The following is a 17906-nucleotide window of genomic DNA, read 5'->3' as shown; positions in this document are numbered from 1 at the left end:
CTAGCCAATGGAGAAAGGACCTTTCTTAGCCATATGCCTGCTTTCAGACAAAGTGTGGTTCACTCCAACCCAATATCCAGGCATTCTCCCTGCAGCCTTTTCCCTGTGCCTTTTGAACTCAGGAAGGAGATTTCTGCTCCTAGAGCACTGCCTTCCCCTGCTGCTGAATTTTTCTTTTACCCTGTCAGAACAGGGTGGATTGGTAGAGCTGAGTCTTGGGCAGAGGAGCAGAGGTGAAATGGGGCATCTAAGAGAATAAACAACCACAGGCTGTGGGGCTTATTAATGCTGTTCCTTGTAAAACACAAATTACAGTGGTATGCATTTCCAGACCTGGATATACATGAAAGAAAGAGCTATAGGGCAGCAGGACCTCCAGCTCTAGATAAAATACAACAGTATTTCCATTACTCCCTGAGATACTCTTCCATCAAAATAATTAAACTTAGGCTCTGCAGTCATCCTTGCTCTCTGGTAATGCAGGGGACTGGTTTATTATTAGTAGTAGTAGCATTGTACCCATTTAAAGCCTGCTTCAGCTCTGCCACACAGGTGAGTCACAGCAGGGGCACAGCTTGGGTTTGGTGTGTTGGGGACCTGGAGCATGACCTAAGGGGGTTCATTTATGGGTAAATAAGAGGAAGCCTGGCTATGCTCACACATCACTCCTAACACCATTGATTGGGTGGTCTTGACTACAACTGTGATGTCTTATTCATGTTCTCTGCCTGCCTCACCCCTGGTTCTGGCTGGATGCAGGGGGGCTGGTGGAGCACCAGCAGTAGCACCAGCGTTTGCCTGCAGACAGTGGGAATATTTTGATATTTCAGGAGTAAGGAGGTCAGGCTGGGTTTCTGGGCCCTGAGAGGCTTTAAAAAAAAAAAAAAAAAAAAAAAAAAAAAAAAAAAAGGCTTAGCTCTGTTTAGTTTTGCTTTTAAAGGGTGAAGAAGGGGAAAAAACAGCTTCCAGAAAAAAACAACAGCTCAAGCTCCAGGAGCCAGATCTTAGCATGAGAACCCGACCCAGCGTGGGGGAGGGCTGTGTCAGATCACTGCATGCCCGAGGAGCAAGAATTCACTGCCTGCTGAAAAGCCACAGAGCTCAGACCCTATTTGAAAGAGTAACATCTTTGATATAAAAAAAACAACCAACCAACAACCCAAAACCACCCAGCCAATAAAAAGCCTCAGACATACAGGATCCCATTCATGGTGGGAGGGATTTAGTGGAAGTATTTTCCTTCTTTAAGGTTTGGCACAGCCTTAAAGGAGTCTCTTTAAAAGCTTCCAGAGCCGATTATATTTTGGATTGTGCTTCAAATCACCCTTCCCCCCAGGTTTGGTGGGTCCTCAGACAAGTTCCCAGAATAAATTAGACATAACGGTAGCAGGATTTATTATTATTATTATTTTTTACTTGAGAAGGAGGAAGGAATAAATGACACCAATTTCTGTAATGGAAAGAAAAAAAGAAAAAAGTGTGTATCGGAAACTGCTGCTGAGTGACTCATGCTGCCAGACAAACGGAACCTCACTCATCACTCCATCTTCATCCTCCTCTGGTGAGAGAAAAAGTCTTGGAAAAATATCAGCTCAACCCCCCCGCCCTGCTGCTTCTCCCATGGCATCCATACACAGGGAAACAGTCCAAGCCACAGTGATGGCTTCATGTGCTTCTTGGGGCAGGCAGAGTTTTTTTTGTTTTAATAGCCAACTAGGAAAAGCCTCCGAGGTGACCTTGGAAAAATGTATGCACCAAAGGAAAAAGTTGTGGAAAGGGGTGTGGGGGGGCACTGTTGGAGTCCTTGTGTGCTTTATGTTTGGAGACTTTTTTTTCCCTTCAGAATCTTTTTCCAAATTTCCACTGACATAGATTTGCAAGTTATTATTATTTTTGTTATGAGTGGGAAGAGAAGTGAGGATGCACCATGCGAAAGGCAGAATAAGCTGGGCACTATTCCGACTTAAATAAGTGCTGCGTCATAAAAGTAAAGAGGGTAAGGCAGGAGAAAGGGTGGGATGCAAAAAAATTGTTCTGTTTCTCCTCTGTTTGGGAGAGTAATTAGCACTTTTATGAAGCATATAAACTGTATACAAACCAAATATGTTTTTATTAGCATAAAATTGGAGGGAGTCTTTCTTTCTTTCTTTTTTTCCCTTCTCAAAACATCCTCCCAAATATTTGGCACTGCCTGACAGAAAGCCACTTAAAATGCAGCTTTTCAGCCTGCCTGTTCCAGCCAGCCCTGCTGTGGGCACGAGGACTCTTAGCCAGTGGCAGCCCCTTCCCAGCAAATGCCTTCTCAGGGTGGTGGGGTTGAACGGGTACACACAATAGCTCAGCTCTGCCTCACAAAAAAAAATCTTGCCTAAGGAGATGCCATGTTTTTACAGGCTGTTGGTTCTTGTTTTTCCTCAACAGGTTATGTCTTCTTCCACCCTGAGATGCCTTGACTATGCATGTGAAAATGGCCATGAAGAGGTGTGATACTCTGTTCTTCTCTGCTTTTTGTGGTTGTGATCAATCCCATGCCCTTTTTCAATGCTCCCAGCTGTCCCCCTTATCTTCCCATTATAACTTTTCCCTTTTTCTAGTGCCATTCACTGTCTCCAGCTCAGGCTTGCACATCACACCATCTGCAGAGCTGGAGGAGCTCCCGGGACACTGGGTAGGAGAGCTGGAAAGAGCAGAGGGTGGCCTGTGACAGCACTTTGGGGTGGCCAGAAGCCATCTGAGGATGCAGGAATACAGCACTGGGCCACTCTGCCTAAACAAAGCCTTGGGGTACACAAGATATGATAAGAGATGCTTCTGGTGGCAGTAGCTGCAAGTCTCCAACCTGAGTGGACCCTGTGCAGCTCACCTTGTGCTCCTTCCCTCATCTCCCATACCTTCCCCTGGGCATCACAGCCCATGGCATGATGCTCCAGAAACAGCTACTGTCCCTGTCCTGCTCTGGGCACAGATGGAAGAGGGGCCAGCCCTGCTCCTGAACCCAATTCCCAAGGGCAGAGCAGGGAGAAGGGCCTCGATTCCCAGCTGAGGCCTGGGAGCAATTTTGGCCAAGGAATGACTTTCATCTGGAGCACATTAGCCATGGGTGGTGCTGCTGGGGAGCAGCAGCTCTACTTAAGGCAGCCTCTGCCAGCTGCCTCTGGGCTATCAGTGGTGGAGGGGCTGTGCCAAGCTGGGATCTTGGGTGCTCTCCTGTGGGCTGAAGTCCCCAGGAGATCTGTTCCTCTGCTGGGAAAGCCTTCCTGACTGTAAGTGCAAGGTTTGACCCACCTTCCCTCCCCTACCTCATCCCTTTGCTTCATTCCACAGGAAAGCAATCATAGTATCAAGTGTTTCTTAATAACTTCTTAGGTTGATGACTAATTTTTCAGCCATGCTGAATGATGGGTAATAGTAAGATATTAAGCCATGCTGTGAAATAGGTGTCCAAGTGAGGAAAGCATTAGGGAAGCTATGTAGGAGAGGGAGGTTTCTGAAATGTCCCGGTTTCAGGAAAGCCTCCGTCCAGAGATTCTGTGCCTGGGAAGCTGAAACCAATCCATTGCCAGGTAGAAACCCATAAGAAAATGAGTTTTGGTGGAGTTTATGTTTGTGGCCTTGCCTTGCTGGCACGAGAGGGAGACTTAAGAGTTTTTTTCTCTTAAAACCCTTATCCTACCCTGGGGGAGGAGATTGGATTTCAATCCAGGCTTTTCTGATGGGCCTCAAACAAATGGGAGGGCTTGTGAAAAACGCAAGGAAGTAAAATGTGGGTTTGGATCCCAAAACTCCTGTTCCTAACAAGGAGCCATGTGAGTGCTGCTTTGGAGGCTTTCAGCTCTGGATTGCTGGATGCTCCCTGTGGTGCTTGCATTTGTGGTGCCTCACAGGCTCCCAGGCACTTTGGGCTGAACAAATTCACTGCTTTGGTCTTATGGTCCCCATGTGTGGACTGTGAGCTCCAGGCAGGTCTGTGCTGTGCCTTCCCCACTCTCCAGCTGCAGCCTTCCATGAGGATTTAGCTGAGGGGAGTGGGGAAGTGAACAAGAACAGGATGAAATCACCTTTTTGTGTAAGTCAGCTGACGTGCTGTAGAAAATGCAGGTCTAGGTTTTGAACCTAGAATTTTCTTTAATAACAAACCCCGGTCAATGAATGTAAAAGCCCCATGCAGAGCCTTTTACTGTGTTAGTCATAGCTTGAAGCCTTTATGTTCCCTCTTCTAATGGCAAGTACTATCCAGCATGCCTTGTTACAGTGCAGTCTTTGGAGGGTGTGGAAGTAATGATGGTGCCTGAATGCTGTTCCAGAGATCGCTGCTACAATTCACAGCAGATAATAGGAGCCACAGCCAGACAGATAATAGAACTGACTGAGATCCATTTATTGCTAAGAGACTGTCTGAATATTTGTACATAGCCTGAGCCACTCCACCCTTCTTCATCACATTTCCCAGGAAAGAGGGGGGTGGGGAAAAGCCCCAAAACCTCAGGCCTAGGGCAGAATGGGGAGGAAGTGATTCGCATTCATGTATTCTAATTTTTATGGCCCTTGTCATGGTGTAGGTTGCTGATGTATTTACAGCCTGCCTGTGCAAGTGGAAGTGTGGGATGACAACAGGAAACAAGTGGTAGATTTGGGATGGGAGCCTGTGTGAAGTCTAAACTAACATCTGAACCCAAAGGCATCTTTCCTTGCAGGTAAACAAGCAGCCTGATGGAAGGTTTTAGCGATGGGCTGCAGGCAAAGCCAAAGTCCAGGATTACAGCAGTAGCCATGCTAGAAAAAGTTTATCTGATTCATAACACCATAATTTACAGCCACTTCAATTTTTCTCGGTTTTCACAAGCTTGCTAAGCTGCTTAGACCTTGCAGAAGCTGTCTGGAGAGGTAATTTGTGTGCCAAAATATATATGTGTTGTTAAAGTTACTCAGGGTTTTTGGTGTTTGACTGACCCTCTACTCACCTTTCCCTCCCTTGGAAGTGTTTACAGTTTTTAAATAGCATAAAAAGTTGGGGATTTTTTTTTTTTCTTGATATCAGAGTATTTTCTAATGTGATCTTTGTGCATGTGGAAGTTAAAATACTTGTAGCTTATCTTCTTGGTGGTTGCCCTTTCTCTTTCAAGGGGGCCCATGGCTGTGTTAGGCCCTCTCTTACTCTGGTGCTGGCTCTGTCTGTTCAGTATCTGCTGTTTCTAGGATGATGGTGAGCAGCAAGAAACAAGCAACAACAAAATCCAATGCAGCAACAAAGGAAAAACTGATGATAGCATGTTGTCCTACTTATTTTTCAAGGTGGTGGTGAGCAGGGAAGTTAAGCTGCAGTGTTCATTGCTCTGGGGAAGGACTGTGCTTTGGTGTAGGTTGAGGAGAGCAGCTTTGTGGTAGTTTACTGATGGTCAGTGCTGGCTCCTGGCAGCAAACCTGGCTGTGCTGAGGCCCTGATGGAGGTGGCTGATGTGCTGTGAGAGCTCCATGCCTGCCTGCTGAGCCATGACTGGCAGCTTCTCCCACTGCCTTGGCTTCCTGGCCCCCTCTGTCAGCAGGTCTGGGTGCTGCCAGTAGGTAAATACAGCCTTGCCCCCACCTTACCCCTTGCTTGGAAACACACTGTGGTGTTGAGAGCCTCTGATCTGAGGCACTCATGGCTCCCAGCTGTTGGAGCAGCTCAGCTGGAATGGAGTCCCTACCAAGCCTCTCTTCTGTGATCATTTTTATATTCCACATTTTTTCCTGATCATCCCAGAGGTACTAAGTCCTTTACTGATCAAACAGTTTATTAACAGCACTTATTTTTCGTGTGGTCCTTGGAGATCATTGAGTTTGTTCAGCAGTGGTCTAGGTTAGGCTTGTGCTGAGGAGGAAAAGTCAAGGCTGTTGTGATAGGAAAATGTGTTCAGGTGCAAGTCTGTTTTTTGCCCTGGATCTGATCACATGCTGTCAGTTGCTGATAGCAAGCATGTGGGGGAGATAAGGGCTTTGATCACCAACCAGGGCTCTTGGGCTGTGAACAGGTGTGTGAACACTGAGCACCTTGTGTTCTCTGTGATCAGGACCAGGAGCTGGTTTGGGCAGGAACAGCCTCTGCGTGCTGGAGGCTGCCAAATGCTGCCTGTGGTGTACAGTGAGTAACAAGAGCACCTCTCAGAAAGGGGGATTTGTGTATGAAAATGAAGGAGCTGGGTGCTCGCTTACCCTTGGATACAGCAGATGTGCACTGCTGGGAGTCCTGACCTCCCCTAATAAAGGTCCAAGATCAGAAATCAGAATTCTCCATTGTAGGCTTCTTCTCCCACCCACCCCTTCTTTCATATTTTCCTTAGAACCCAGAGGTCTGCAATATGGGTATTGCACAAATCTGTAGCATAGCTCTGCAAAAGTCCCAGTATCTTGAATAAATTAATGAAGGCGTGTTGTTTTCCAGCTGGTTGGGAGAGATCTTTGTCTTGGAGAGCCTTTCCTCTTGTGAGACTTCCCCTGGGAGATTATGTGCAATGAGCCTTTTGCTAGCAGCAAACACTGGTCTTGAAGCATTTTCCTGAAGCTTTTGTGGAAGGTGGAGGGGTGGGGTTTCTCTTCTACCCTGAAATTAAACATTAAAATTTTACAACCCAACATCAGTTGGCCCTTTCAGCTGAAAGATCCCATCAATACTTTGGGAAGACAGTGTTTGCTTTTTTTTTTTTCATTTTGTTTTTTTCTTTTTAAGATGATATAGGAAGGGCCACTTTAGGGCAGATGTTAAGAGAACTCGGATATTAAGAAATAAGTTTATCGCAAAAGATACAAGTGCGTTCCAGGCTAAATTTGGATTTTCTGAGATGTTTTGTTACCCAAACTGAGATGTGAAGTTTAGGTAGTGGACATTCCCTGACTCAAAGAGTAATTTATTACATTTCTTCATTTACAGTTTGGCTCACTTACCAAAAGTCCTTCAGAGTTCTCACAACTCCTAGGTTTAGGTCAAACAGGCATATATGCTAAGGGAAAAGGAATGTCTTGAACTGTGCTCAAAAACAATGACTATATAGTTTAAATATCATTTTGAGGAGAAGAATTTATGTCCCAGAGGAATGAGTTCTAGCAACTCCAGCAGTGGTGCTGTGTATGACAAAGTATTACTAAAATGTTTTTTCCAAGGCTGCACTGTCTCTCTGGAGATGAGCCCTTTCCTTGCCATCTTTTGGAAGGATGGTGGCCAAAATTTTTCCATAGTAGGAGTTGGTCAGTGATCAGTCTACACCACAGTGTCTGCATGAAATTACTGTGACTTGTGGTCCCAAATCACTGAGGTATTTTTGAAATGTTACTGTTAGGCTCTTGAATCTAAGCTTGGGAGGAGCTTTAATGGGAAAAAAACCCAACCCTATTTTCATTAAAGTTGAGGAGTTGGCAGAGGTGGAGGCTGCCTAATCTTCAAACAGATGGCTGAGGCTCAGACTGTGCTTTCCTAGTGGCCAGCAAGACCTGAACTCTAACTGCAGTTGTGGCTATAAATAAGTTGTGGACCACAGGCAAATTCTTGTGCTTTCTTCCTCCCTTCCAGGGCGGCTGAATTTGTTCTTAGAAACACAGCTGCATCCTGCATGGTAGAGGCTGTCAGCATCTATGTGACCTACCTGTGCCTGTGGCAATCCTGTATCAGCTCCTGAGTTCCTCAAAGAAACAAGGGAGAGGAAAGGTGTGGATGAAATGAAGGACACTTTACCATATGTTTTTTTCAGTTCAAGCCTGAAGTAGCACAAAAGAACCACAACTTTTGATGCAGACCACTAGGCTTCCTGACAAAATCAGTGACCTTTTTTCAAAAGATTGATGGACAGGCTTAAATCTTCCTTCAAGCACGAGATCCTTTCTTGAATCATACCTTACCTCTGCTCACCCTGAATAATCAGTGTGTGCTGCTGGAAGACCAAAGTAAGGAAGCATCACCATCACAGATAGAAAAGTAGGACAAAATATTGGTTGAAATCCAAGACCTGAGCATGAATTTGCTTGCAGAGATGATCCAAAATGCTGTCTAAAATATGGCAGCCTGGAGAATTGGATGTGACCACCCAGGAACTCCCTTGGGTTTTATGCCCAAGCTGCTGACTACAAAGCTTTTCACTTGCATTGTCTACCAAATGCATGTATAGTTTCAAACAGAAGTATCTGAAAATCATCTCCATTAGTTTTGTTGGCTGGAAGTAGTGATCTGTGTTCCTTTTGTTCTAGATCTGACAAATGTCTTAAACATGAAGAGTAAACAAACTTATAATAAGGCATGTATGATGAATTCCAAACATTCCTGTGCTTTGCCTTCTGCTAGAGATATAATAGCTATAAACTGGTATTTGGAATATGACAAATTAATTTGAATCTGTAGTTTGATGCATCTGCAGTGATACAGAGAGTGAGTGCATGAAGAATTGAGGCCTGTTAGCACTCTTGCTCACTGGTGTTTCAGGTCTGATGGACAGCTGAGCAACTCTTTAGAAGATCTTTTATCTTTCCTCCGTGTCTGTTTAGATCAACCCTAAGTGAGCAGAATGAAAGCTGCCACTGTCCTTTGACCTGTGTAAGGGAAGCTGAAGAGTGACTTAGGAGAGAAAGACAAGAAGAATAGTCCATGATGAAAGCTTGCCTGAGAGGTTCAGTGGGGAACCTCTTGTTACATCAGTGCTCTGAGGTCATGCAGCTTGTATAACCCACTTTGCATGTCCCCAGCTCTGGTCTGGTTCAGGTTGGCTCCTCATTGTGGTCTCCAGTGTTCAGCTCTAACTGGTCTAGGCACTGATGCACTTTGTGACCAAAATCCTGCTGAACCTCTCTTTGTACCAGAAGAGGCAACCACAATTCCCTTGAAGCTGCAGTCAGAACCCAGAACCTGCCTCTAAAGGGCAGGTAACTTTTACTGTATCCTGACTTCAGCCTCTGCTTCAAATCTGGGCCGGGTGGTTTGGCATTTCTCACAGAGGTCTTAGAATTAATCTCACTGATTATTGTGTACAAGTAAAATAAGGAGAGGTATTGCCTGTAACCATATAGATTAAAAGGGAAGGTCCCAGTCTTTTGCCACAATCTTCTGCCTAGTTACCCTAGTCAGAAAAAGATTTCATGAGCCTGGGCAGAAGGTGTCTAGAGCTAAATTTCTCTCTTTTGCTGCTGTTAGGGAGAGGACAGGCTTAACAGCCTGTTTGCTTGGATCTGTTGGGTACTTCTGACTTTGTCTCCCTAGGGAGTGATCTTGGTCCTCATTTGAAAAACTATGATGAAGGTCTCTTATTCCAAGCCTTGAGATTGATCAGCTAGTAGCTATAAAGTCCAGGTCCAGGAAAATTAGAAGGCTGCTAGCCAGGAAATATCCCTGGATAGGAGGGAAATTTCCAGAGTGTAACTTAAAATCCTCAGTTTGTATTAACAGACCTAATTCCTTGTTTTGTAGAACTGTACACTTGAAAATAAAGTAAAATGACAGAGAGAATTTAGTCATGGTAGCTTAAATTCTTTTCTTTTGAACCACGTGAAATGTCAGGAGGACAGGAAGCTCTCCCAGGGGTAATACCATCCAAAACTCTGGCTGCCTCTGAATTAAAAGTCCCCAAGTGGACTGATACCACAGAATGCAGATGTTTTAGTTCTGGCAAGTAACATGAAACTGCAGGCCAAGTTTATGCTAAAATTTTCTTTTTTTTCATTGACATTGCTTTAAAAAAAAAAAAGACAGAAAAACCAACAAAAATTAATGCTCACCCAGACTATAAGCCTTGTTTAGAAATGTGAATGGGTGTATGTTCTCCTGCTGGCTTGGTAATTTGGTAGATGTTAACACAATGTAAATAGAGCACAATACAGTTTGGCATGGTGTTTATAAGGACATATGGGAACTATCATTTTTATGCAACCTAGTATTGGGTTTAGTGCTTCTGAAGGGCTTCTGCTTTGACTGTGTGTGAGCTTGACTGTAGAGGGAATGAATTATGAAGAGCAGTGAAATGTGCATGTCTTGTAAACATGGTAATGTTGAAAGACCCAGATAGATGGGTAAATGCTTTTCAAAGCCATTACAAAAAAAAAGAGCAAATCTGAGGTCAGATGGCAAAATCTTTGAAATGCAGGCCTGAGTGTTTCTCTTCCTGTTTGGGAGTATTTCCCTCTCATGCCATATGGAGAACAATCATTGATACTGCTTGTCAGTCTAGGCCTGCTCTGGCCCAGAAAAGAGGTGAGCTGCCAGCTACAGATCCTACAATGAGCCCATGTCTTCACTGCTCAGTGATTCCCTTGTGCAGCAGAAATGTTGGACATCTGTTGCCAGCCAGAAAAAAAAAACCCCAAACCCTTGGAATGTGAGTATGAAATGCACTGTCTGAATCAATGAATCAAAGTTGCCACAATCCTAATTTACTGCATATGAGATGTTTAGACCAGCAGGGCTGTCCTGGCCTTTGCTAATATAACATGTTGCAGAGCATCTCCCTGTATTGTATGACAGGAGATGAGTGAATGTATGTAAGGCAAAATGCCAGCAGAGGATTTCCAGTGCTGCTGGGAGGGTGTTTGCCAGAGAAGAATGGCTGGATGACACTGAGGATGTATCAAGCCCCAAACTGCAGGGGGAAATAAAAAGACAGGAGTTATTTACATAGTGGTCGTTGCAATTGGACTTGGAGGAGTTTCCTTCCTGACCCCAAATCTGGCATTTGGTCTAATTTTGCATGGGTGAGGAAAAACAAACTGACTGACTGACTATGTGGAAGGCTTCTCAGTGCTGGGAGGAATTCCCTGCTTCCTCATCCCCCTTCCAGCTCATCTGTACTAAATACTGATCTCCGTTCTTTCTATCCAAGGTGAAGTGCTTTGGGTGCCCAAGCTCATGGGTAAGAAGGAAAACATCTCTTGTGGCCCATATCATAGCTGGAGCAAGTCAGAGAAAAGTCCATTATTGTGTCTTCTGCCTGTAAGGGATGAGAGAGAGCATCATTAGGAAGGGTGACAGCACAGGGTTTTCATTAGGCAGAAGGAAGGTTTCATGCAAAGCCAAGTTACTTTCATTGCTATGGAGCCTTCATGGCACTCTAGTTCTTGGGTGTGGGCTCAGTCCCCCCCATTGAGACTTGTTTATTCCAGAGCTCAGTAGGTTTCTGGGAAGTGCTGTAATAGCTGGGAGGAGATCCCATGGAGAGGGTGGATTCTCTCGGACACATGCTGTTTAACAATGCCACTGTCTGCAGAGAAACAGAAAATAAACAATGCAGAATCCCTGCCGTAAACCATGCACAAACACCAGAATATGAATAGCCTCTCGGAAGGTGGCTAGTGCCAAGCAGCTTTGCTGCTATTGTTTATTGTGGTAGAGGAACTAGAACCAGCTTTTCAAAATAGGTCAATATTGCCTATTCATAATGGGTTAATGGTTTCTGCAGCTGAAACTGAAGTATAATGGTTCCTGGTGAAATGGGGGAAACATCTGTAGAAAGCAAATTTGGAAGCAGTAAAAACTGCAATGAATTAATTTTGTTTTATTCAGACATCTTGGGCAAGGAGAATGAAGGCCTTGTTTGGATAGCTGTTGCAATTGCAGGCAATAAAGGCTGAGAAATAGTCTCTGAGGACTGATCATTGAAGCACCAGGCAAGAGAAGCAGGTGAAAGCAGTCAGGTGGGAGCAAAGGCGTAGCTGGAGTGGCTCTGAGGGTGGGTTCCTTCCAGCTCAGAGTATTCTGGGATTCTGTGTCACTGAGTACTGTGAGTGGCTCTGCAGGGTAAATTGGATGGTGCTGAGAACAGAAGGTCAGTGCTGTTGGCATTTCTGGGGGTGTTTTCCTCTGGATTAGCTCTACTCTCTTGGGATTGGATGTGGGCATCTGGAGTATGATATGCTCTGGCATGTATTTCTGTCTGGCTTCATCTGAAAGGAGCCTCTCTTGCACCCTCCAAGATCACCTTGTGAAGTGAACCAAAGTGCAGTAAGTGAGGATGAGCTGGAGATCGGCTTCAAAACCCCATTTGTCTGAATGCACATGCTTGTTTGGTATCTCTAGGCATGCTGACATGTGTTGAAGGATGGATGTAGGTCCTGGGGCATGCCAGCTGCACATCTGTAAAGCCCAAAAGCATATGTTTGAGCCAAAAGAGTGTGCAGAGTGCCTTGCTGCTGCCTATTGTCTCTTGTGTTTATTCTTTGTGTGCGGGTCAGCTGAGAGGGGGTTGTTTTATTCTTCTGTCCACAAGTTTTGGGCAAACCAGGGAATCCATGGCTTTTGGAAAGCAGCTCCCTGAACTTTTGACAAGGCCACTGAAACTTATTTGTGGCCTCTGGGGAAGGATTGCAGGTGTTTAGCAGTGAGCCTATGCACACTCAGTGCCTCTGGTAGTGACTCTCATTTACCCTCTACTCATCCATCCAGCCATTTGCAAGGACACTTCATGCTGAAAGCAGAGAAGCAGCTGCTGTGTCTTTGAGTGAACTGGAGACAACGGCCTTCCCCAGAGGAGCCAGGTCACTCTAAAATAAGATAAACACCACCTATGCTAATTGCAGTGGAAAACTGAGAGCAGCTTGTATTGGGCTGCTGTGTGTTGTCCCTAACTAGGGATTATGCAGAGCAGCTGGGTTCCAGAAGGGCTTTGGAAAAAAAAGATGCTCAGAAGGGAACAGTGTCTCCTGTGCTGAGGGGCAGTTTTCAGGTGTGGGTTTGTTTTTTGGGTTTTTTTAGGTTATATTTTTAGGAGCTGTTGGTATCTGCATTTAGGTTGTGAGCCCTGGAGCTTATTTTCTATTCACAAATGCATTCTGTAGCGAAGATCAGTTTGTCAGCACTCTTTTTGTTGTTTTTTTTTTTTTTTTTTCCTCCTAACATATGACCCACTCTGGGTCACATGAAGGAGATGTGGATGGTATGTGACAGGAGAGAGGCTGCAGTCTGCAGCTGACTCCAGCAGGGCTTGGTACTTGGAACATGCCCAAGTGCAGCATCTCCTGCTCCAGCCCCGTGGACCAGGGCAGCTGGACACAGCACAGGGTAAGTTGTGTATCTGGGACACCTCTGAGGTGGATGGGGTCTGTATTTTAGTGAAGTGTGACATGTTGGACATTCAGCACCTCCTGCCCCAGCTACTGACATGCTTAGCCAGAATAAACCCCAAGGGGTTATTCAGAGGTGAGTGAAACAAGATCATTTTCCCTGAACAGCACAACGTAGCCTTCTGCATCAGGGGCTGGCGAGTACAGTGGCAGTGACTTCCAGCAGGTACCAGTTGGGTTAGGTCCTAAACTTAATAGTAAGAAGTTCTCAAAGCTTAGTGCTGCACCTTAGAGCTCTTTAGCTCCTCTCTAGCAGCAGGCACTGTAGTGATTAAAGCTCTGAGATTGAATATATAAATGCCTGCAGCTGCTGGAGCCATTCCTTAGGTCAGACTTTCACTGCCTGGTTCAAGGTTACAATTCTGTCAGTGATTTCCACTGAGCATTATCCCAAGGCACATGAGTGTTGCCAGGGTTTGTGCCATTCTTGCCAAACCATGTCTGCATTGGCCCCATTGCAAACCAGGTCCTGAAAGGAAAGGAGCAAAAATCATGGGGACCTTTTTGGGCCTGACCTGCAAACGTGGTGGTACATTCTGTTTGTTCTGCAAGCTCTCCAGCAATGAAGAACGCAAATACCAGTCTGGAAATAGCTTGTCTTGACTCTCCAGTCTTGTTAGAGTGCAGACTAATACTGCTTGCTCTGCTGCAGTTGTGCTCTGAGCTTGTCTGCCAAGGACAACCATCCTTGTGTTTCAAGAAAGCCATGGTAAACCAGAGCAATGTACCCTTAAAATCATGCTAGACAAGCTTTTGAAAGCTTAAGAATTAAGGAAGCCTGGATGGATAAGAGAATAAAAAATTCTTGAAGGATTATCTGGCCTCACAGAACAGACCAAATTCTAGCTATTTTAGGAGCTGATATTTCCAGATTATTCTTTTAGGTACCCCTTCACTGAATTCTTAGGCAAGCCTAACAGTCTGCTGCATAGAATACCTTGAAGAATTAGGGAAATTTTATCTCTTCTCAAACACCAGGGAAGTGAGACATATGGAGACTAAAATCCACATCCTCAAAGGAATGTAGATTTGTCATTTGCACTGGAAAGTGGTGGAGATAACCCTGAGGAAATCCTGCTATGGTTAAGCTGATTGACTTTTCTGGTATATAGGCGTGTAATTGATTATCTTGGAGGCTCTGGGTCTAAGCATTTTCCTTAGATGGTGTCTGTAGGGGAGGACAGAAATGAGCCTGTGTTTCCTGAGCCAGTCTTCCCTCAGTTGCTTCTCTGAGTCCTTGCTGCTGCCTGTGATGGTGTTTCTTACCCTTGCCTCTGAAACAGCTGATCTGAGCTCTGTGGTGTGGAAGCCAGGTGGGCTTCTATTTTTTGGTGAAGGTATTACAGGCATGGTCTTTCAGACTCAAAACACAAGACCCTTCTCTTCCTGTTATCCCCCTGTTTTCAGCTGTGCAGTCTGGAGTGCCTGGACTGGCCTCACCTCTCCTTGCCTCACTTTGCACAAACAGCCACGAATTTTTGAAAAGGGCCTTGGTTTGCTCTGCCAGCACGGCTTAATTCTGCCTTTCCTCCTTGCAAGCCACACTGAAGCAGCACTTTGCTATTCTCCGGGAGGGAAAAAAAAATAAAGTAGGTCATGGTGTCATGTAAGGCAGCTGAGCGCTAACATGGCGAGCGCAGAGAAAAAAAAAGTCTCAGTGGGCTCGGGGATGATGAATGAGCAGCTGTGCGGGATAAACAGGGATGGATGGATGGATGGATGGATGGATGGGTGGGGAGCGAGGCAGGTGGAGGCTCCGCTCCGGGGCTGGGGGCTCCGCTGGACCATGCGCCCTCTCCCGGCACAGGTGCTCCCTCTGGAACGGCTCTCCTTGCTCTTACAAGCAATGCTGATGTTTGGTTTCAGGCCTTTTTCTATGGTTTTCTTCCCCTCGCCCTGCAGTTCAGTCCAAATAGTACTCACAAAAAGCATGGAACAGGCATGGGAAATCACTCTTAGCAGACTAAAAAAAATCTTTGGTTGCAAAAAATTTTAAAACTGTTTTTTAAACCTCTTTATAGATTAGAGTCTCCTTGTTTATATCACTTGTGTTTTGAAAGAAGGAGGGGGTTTTATGCCTGTTGGTCTCTTGATTCTCCTGCAGCATTACTCACTGGGCCTGGAATAGGTCTCATTGGAAGATGGACTCAAGCCTGGCCTTATCTCTGAGGCAGGATTTCACCCTAGTGTTTAAAGGGAGAAATTCAGGTCTGGAGATGTGGCTTATCCCTGTAAGCATCCCTTAACTTGAAATGCAGATTACAGTTTGGTGTGGATGATGATCTCTGCTACATCCCTAATTTAGCATTTCAACCTATTAAAGAAACACACAAATTAAAACAACCAAAACCAAGGGTGAGAATAAAACTCCAAAGACAAAAACATTTCAGTGGGTGCCCGCTGAGAGAGCTTGGGGTAATCTTGCTGTGGTCCTGTAGATACAGGGACTGATTTTGACTCTCACCAGCCTGTTATGGCATCACTGTTGTCACTCAAGACAAATTCACTTTGGATTTGTCCTGGGTCAACACATGTTGCAGGGCTCCCAATCCTCCAAAACACATATGCAGCAAGGGCAACTTACTTCTTCCCCAGGTCTCAACTCCCAACCTCAGAACTGGGGTGGGAGCCCACTGGGAGGAAGTGATCCTGGATTAAGAAGCTCAAACTGTCAAAGCTTAGAAGTGAGGGTTTTCTTTTTTTTTTTTTTTTTTTTTTTTCCTGTAACCCTGTTCAGACAAACCAAGTTTTCTGTATAGGGCTGGCATTTAAATCCTGCTCATATCCCCCATCCTCTGGCTATAAATGCCTCTTCAGCCACTTGAGGCAAACCTTCCCTTGTATGCAGTTTTTGGGGGATGAAGCTGTCATGTTTAACATGCTGAAATATTCTTGTATTTTTTCCCCACTCCGTCCTTGTGTCAAACAGGGTTGGTGGAGCAGAGCTGGGCAGTATCCTAGTGTTGTCAACATTTGCTGCCTGAGCTGCAGAGAAGCCAGTGCTAAAGTCCTGTCTGAATGTTTCTTGAAACCTTCATCTTTTCCTGTTCTTCAGCCAATTTACTTCTGCAAATGCTTGGAAATGCTGGTGAGTGGTTGAAGCAAGAAGTCTCCAGTCTAACCAAGGTTTTCTGCTGCTGCTGGCTCTGCAGAAGAGATTTTAAGGTCAGTTTTAAAATAGTTCTGCCTAGAAAGAGCTGGTTCAGGAGGATGGCACTAATATGTATGCACAGTCCAGAGGTCTGCAGCCAGTTGTTCCTGTAGACAGCCTGTGCTGGTGTTTGAGCTGAGCCATGGTATGCAGAGAGCCCTTGTGTCCAGAGTGAGAGTCTCAGCAGTGCCAAGGGCCAATTACCCCTTCCCTGTGAAAAGTAAGTGTCCTGTTTACTGTTTGAACTGGCTGACTGGAAATTCCAGCTTTAGTCTGTGCTTCTAAAAGATTTTGGTTCCAGGGATCTTTGAATACTAAGCAGACACCAACAAGCATTCCTGGTGCCCCTAGAATGCTGCTTGGTGAGGAGGATACTCCTGCTTAGGAAAAGGGGCCACAAGAAGTGAGGGGGGTGTCTGCCCATCCCAGCCCCCGTGCTGGTGCTCCTGGCTCCTGCTGCCATGCTTGAGGCACATGTGACAGCCCTGTGCCTCCTCTCACAAAGGCGCTGCTTGTCCTGCACTCACCAGCCTGTTTATGAGCGGAAACTGAGTCAGCACAGGGTGCTCACCAGTGCAGGCCACTACTGCTTCTCCTACCCACTAGGTGTGAGCTTGGAAAACAGTTTGAAACAGAAGCATAAAATGGGCTTTGTTGAAATGTGTTAGCTCACCTGGAGTCTCCTCCAGAACCTGAGTGTGTATTTTTGGAAGCAGAATAACCCAACTTTACAACGTGCAGTATTTGGAAGCACAGCACAATTACGTGGCTGTTCCAGCCCCTGTGAGACTGGGAGATGAAAATAATGGTTTTTGAGGTAGTGAGTGGGGTGGAGAAAGCCTTTGGGAAGCAGCAGTAGATTAAATGGCATCAAAGCATTGCTGGTGTTCATTTACTTGCATGAAAGTCTTTAGGTCTTCTAATAGGCTCTCCCTAATTATTTGTAAGGCAATAAATCCAATCAGAATACTGAAAGACATTCACCCAGACCAAGAATTGTATTTTAGCATTCCTCCTAGTACATTGTTATTAATCATGTTTAGAAGGTTGGCTGGTGCCACTTGTTTTCCCCCATTTTGTGTTTGTGGTGATCAGCAGGTATCCTGATAACCAGAGCTTCAGCATTTTGGAGCCAAATTTGTGCCAAATAGTGTCTCTCTTCTAATTTCTTTCCTCCCTTACTCTTTAAATACTAAGAGTTGTAACAAAGCCTGCTGTCAACCTTTGGCTTGGATTCCAAATACTGACCCACATCCAAATTCTGCAATTGGTTCCATTTGTTACAATGGATGGAACTAATTCACTGGATCCAAGTACAATTAGATGAATCTAGATCATAATCCTGGGCACTGAATTTTTTAAAAAATGCTCATTTCCCTTTATCTTCTTCTTCCATTGACTGAAGGCTTTCCTCTTCAAAAATTTATTATGAGCCTCCTCAAAGTTCAGTGAAGCCTCTAAAGAGAGAGCATGGCAATCTGGGAGGGAACAGCTTGTCTTCCCATGCTTGCAGGACCAAAGCAGTGGAAATACATATCTTGAGGGGACTTCCAAATAATTATCTTTCTTCTAGTTTTGCCTTATATCCTGCCTCCATATTTTAACTCCCATCAGATTGTTTGATTACCTGCTTTGACTTTCTCTGTTGTGAACTGCACAGCAGTGGTTTTGTGCACTTTTCCACTAGACA

General features: G+C 45.1%; 1 long non-coding RNA gene across 4 annotated transcripts in view; it reads left to right on the top strand.

Annotated features, from left to right (window-relative positions):
• Nucleotides 1-1234: 1234 nt before the first annotated feature.
• LOC106850397 (uncharacterized) overlaps nt 1235-17906 on the top strand; it is a 79980-nt gene continuing 63308 nt past the window's right edge. For 3 of the 4 annotated variants that reach the window (XR_015805747.1, XR_015805744.1, XR_015805746.1), the window contains exons 1-3: nt 1235-1561; nt 2422-2481; nt 16121-16230. This is a non-coding gene — a long non-coding RNA (uncharacterized LOC106850397). Of the gene's footprint in view, nt 1562-2421; nt 2482-3162; nt 3264-16120; nt 16231-17906 lie in introns of those variants that run through there. The other variant, XR_015805745.1, reaches the window with a different exon arrangement.

This window comes from Sturnus vulgaris, chromosome 10 (assembly GCF_052056855.1).
Source record: "Sturnus vulgaris isolate bStuVul1 chromosome 10, bStuVul1.hap1, whole genome shotgun sequence".
NCBI classification, from domain to species: Eukaryota; Metazoa; Chordata; class Aves; order Passeriformes; family Sturnidae; genus Sturnus; species Sturnus vulgaris.
Note: the sequence above shows the minus strand (reverse complement) of the source record. Positions and strands in the feature narration are given on the sequence as shown.